We start from the raw sequence: 4,489 nt of genomic DNA, 5'->3' as shown, positions 1-4,489 counted from the left end.
TTGGTTTGCAACTGGTGGCCGGTTCGTTCCGCCGTTCAGATCAGTGCAGTTTTTTAAAATGAAAATTGAGGCGGAAAGGATTATTAGTGTTTGATCTGACCGGGAGCGAGACATCTCGGTCGGATAGCTATAATGTTTTTTCTTGACTCAACTCGGATATCGTAGCTATCTTTAATTTGGCCGGTCCTGCTGGGGATGGCGAGAGCTAGTGCCTCCTTCCAGCGGCAGCGGAAGATTCTCCTCGCAAACCATCGGTTGTTCAAGCAGACAGATGGTAAACTTTGCAGTGGACGAGATGCCCTGACTTGGTTTGCAACTGGCGGCCGGTTCGTTCCGCCGTTCAATCATTCTTTCAGACCGGCGCGTAAGTTATTGTTGAGAAACCACGCATGGCTGTCGTGGCTAGATCGATCACGTCGCACGGGAAGGGATGGATGGGTTTGACCCGTGGAAGAGCAACTGATCAGTGCAGTTTTTTAAAACGAAAATTGAGGCGGAATGGATTATTAGTGTTTGATCTGACCGGGAGCGAGACATCTCGGTCGGATAGCTATAATGTTTTTTCTTGACTCAAGTCGGATATCGTACCTATCTTTAATTTGGCCAGTCCTGCTGGGGATGGCGAGAGCTAGTGCCTCCTTCCAGCGGCAGTGGAAGATTCTCCTCGCAAACCATCGGTTGTTCAAGCAGAGATATGGTAAACTTTGCAGTGGACGAGACGCCCTGACTTGGTTTGCAACTGGCGGCCGGTTCATTCCGCCGTTCAATCACTCTTTCAGACCGGCGCGTAAGTTATTGTTGAGAAACCGCGCATGGCTGTCGTGGCTAGATCGATCACGTCGCACGGGAAGGGATGGATGGGTTTGACCCGTGGAAGGGCAACTGATCAGTGCAGTTTTTTAAAACGAAAATTGAGGCGGAATGGACTTTTAGTGTTTGATCTGACCGGGAGCGAGACATCTCGGTCGGATAGCTATAATGTTTTTTCTTGACTCAAGTCAGATATCGTAGCTATCTTTAATTTGGCCGGTCCTGCTGGGGATGGCGAGAGCTAGTGCCTCCTTGCAGCGGCAGCGGAAGATTCTCCTCGCAAACCATCGGTTGTTCAAGCAGACAGATGGTAAACTTTGCAGTGGACGAGACGCCCTGACTTGGTTTGCAACTGGCGGCCGGTTCGTTCCGCTGTTCAATCATTCTTTCAGACCGGCGCGTAAGTTATTATTGAGAAAGCGCGCATGGCTGTCGTGGCTAGATCGATCACGTCGCACGGGAAGGGATGGATGGGTTTGACCCGTGGAAGGGCAACTGATCAGTGCAGTTTTTTAAAACGAAAATTGAGGCGGAATGGATTATTAGTGTTTGATCTGACCGGGAGCGAGACATCTCGGTCGGATAGCTATAATGTTTTTTCTTGACTCAAGTCGGATATCGTAGCTATCTTTAATTTGGCCGGTCCTGCTGGGATGGGAGAGCTAGTGCCTCCTTCCAGCGGCAGCGGAAGATTCTCCTCGCAAACCATCGGTTGTTCAAGCAGACAGATGGTAAACTTTGAAGTGGATGAGACGCCCTGACTTGGTTTGCAACTGGCGGCCGGTTCGTTCCGCCGTTTAATCATTCTTTCAGACCGGCGCGTAAGTTATTGTTGAGAAACCGCGCATGGCTGTCGTGGCTAGATCGATCACGTCGCACGGGAAGGGATGGATGGGTTTGACCCGTGGAAGGGCAACTGATCAGTGCAGTTTTTTAAAACGAAAATTGAGGCGGAATGGATTATTAGTGTTTGATCTGACCGGGAGCGAGACATCTCGGTCGGATAGCTATAATGTTTTTTCTTGACTCAAGTCGGATATCGTAGCTATCTTTAATTTGGCCGGTCCTGCTGGGGATGGCGAGAGCTAGTGCCTCCTTCCAGCGGCAGCGGAAGATTCTCCTCGCAAACCATCGGTTGTTCAAGCAGACAGATGGTAAACTTTGCAGTGGACGAGACGCCCTGACTTGGTTTGCAACTGGCGGCCGGTTCGTTCCGCCGTTCAATCATTCTTTCAGACCGGCGCGTAAGTTATTGTTGAGAAAGCGCGCATGGCTGTCGTGGCTAGATCGATCACGTCGCACGGGAAGGGATGGATGGGTTTGACCCGTGGAAGGGCAACTGATCAGTGCAGTTTTTTAAAACGAAAATTGAGGCGGAATGGATTATTAGTGTTTGATCTGACCGGGAGCGAGACATCTCGGTCGGATAGCTATAATGTTTTTTCTTGACTCAAGTCGGATATCGTAGCTATCTTTAATTTGGCCGGTCCTGCTGGGGATGGGAGAGCTAGTGCCTCCTTCCAGCGGCAGCGGAAGATTCTTCTCGCAAACCATCGGTTGTTCAAGCAGACAGATGGTAAACTTTGAAGTGGACGAGACGCCCTGACTTGGTTTGCAACTGGCGGACGGTTCGTTCCGCCGTTTAATCATTCTTTCAGACCGGCGCGTAAGTTATTGTTGAGAAACCGCGCATGGCTGTCGTGGCTAGATCGATCACGTCGCACGGGAAGGGATGGATGGGTTTGACCCGTGGAAGGGCAACTGATCAGTGCAGTTTTTTAAAACGAAAATTGAGGCGGAATGGATTATTAGTGTTTGATCTGACCGGGAGCGAGACATCTCGGTCGGATAGCTATAATGTTTTTTCTTGACTCAAGTCGGATATCGTAGCTATCTTTAATTTGGCCGGTCCTGCTGGGGATGGCGAGAGCTAGTGCCTCCTTCCAGCGGCAGCGGAAGATTCTCCTCGCAAACCATCGGTTGTTCAAGCAGACAGATGGTAAACTTTGCAGTGGACGAGACGCCCTGACTTGGTTTGCAACTGGCGGCCGGTTCGTTCCGCCGTTCAATCATTCTTTCAGACCGGCGCGTAAGTTATTGTTGAGAAACCGCGCATGGCTGTCGTGGCTAGATCGATCACGTCGCACGGGAAGGGATGGATGGGTTTGACCCGTGGAAGGCCAACTGATCAGTGCAGTTTTTTAAAACGAAAATTGAGGCGGAATGGATTATTAGTGTTTGATCTGACCGGGAGCGAGACATCTCGGTCGGATAGCTATAATGTTTTTTCTTGACTCAAGTCGGATATCGTAGCTATCTTCAATTTGGCCGGTCCTGCTGGGGATGGCGAGAGCTAGTGCCTCCTTCCAGCGGCAGCGGAAGATTCTCCTCGCAAACCATCGGTTGTTCAAGCAGACAGATGGTAAACTTTGAAGTGGACGAGACGCCCTGACTTGGTTTGCAACTGGCGGCCGGTTCGTTCCGCCGTTCAATCATTCTTTCAGACCGGCGCGTAAGTTATTGTTGAGAAACCGCGCATGGCTGTCGTGGCTAGATCGATCACGTCGCACGGGAAGGGATGGATGGGTTTGACCCGTGGAAGGGCAACTGATCTGTGCAGTTTTTTAAAACGAAAATTGAGGCGGAATGGATTATTAGTGTTTGATCTGACCGGGAGCGAGACATCTCGGTCGGATAGCTATAATGTTTTTTCTTGACTCAAGTCGGATATCGTAGCTATCTTCAATTTGGCCGGTCCTGCTGGGGATGGCGAGAGCTAGTGCCTCCTTCCAGCGGCAGCGGAAGATTCTCCTTGCAAACCATTGGTTGTTCAAGCAGACAGATGGTATACTTTGCAGTGGACGAGACGCCCTGACTTGGTTTGCAACTGGCGGCCGGTTCGTTCCGCCGTTCAATCATTCTTTCAGACCGGCGCGTAAGTTATTGTTGAGAAACCGCGCATGGCTGTCGTGGCTAGATCGATCACGTCGCACGGGAAGGGATGGATGGGTTTGACCCGTGGAAGGGCAACTGATCTGTGCAGTTTTTTAAAACGAAAATTGAGGCAGAATGGATTATTAGTGTTTGATCTGACCGGGAGCGAGACATCTCGGTCGGATAGCTATAATGTTTTTTCTTGACTCAAGTCGGATATCGTAGCTATCTTTAATTTGGCCGGTCCTGCTGGGGATGGTGAGAGCTAGTGCCTCCTTCCAGCGGCAGCGGAAGATTCTCCTCGCAAACCATCGGTTGTTCAAGCAGACAGATGGTAAACTTTCCAGTGGACGAGACGCCCTGACTTGGTTTGCAACTGGCGGCCAGTTCGTTCCGCCGTTCAATCATTCTTTCAGACCGGCGCGTAAGTTATTGTTGAGAAACCGCGCATGGTTGTCGTGGCTAGATCGATCACGTCGCACGGGAAGGGATGGATGGGTTTGACCCGTGGAAGGCCAACTGATCAGTGCAGTTTTTGAAAACGAAAATTGAGGCGGAATGGATTATTAGTGTTTGATCTGACCGGGAGCGAGACATCTCGGTCGGATAGCTATAATGTTTTTTCTTGACTCAAGTCGGATATCGTAGCTATCTTCAATTTGGCCGGTCCTGCTGGGGATGGCGAGAGCTAGTGCCTCCTTCCAGCGGCAGCGGAAGATTCTCCTCGCAAACCATCGGTTGTTCA

The sequence above is a fragment of the Triticum dicoccoides genome, chromosome 5A, assembly GCF_002162155.2.
Source record: "Triticum dicoccoides isolate Atlit2015 ecotype Zavitan chromosome 5A, WEW_v2.0, whole genome shotgun sequence".
Lineage (NCBI taxonomy): Eukaryota > Viridiplantae > Streptophyta > Magnoliopsida > Poales > Poaceae > Triticum > Triticum dicoccoides.
Note: the sequence above shows the minus strand (reverse complement) of the source record.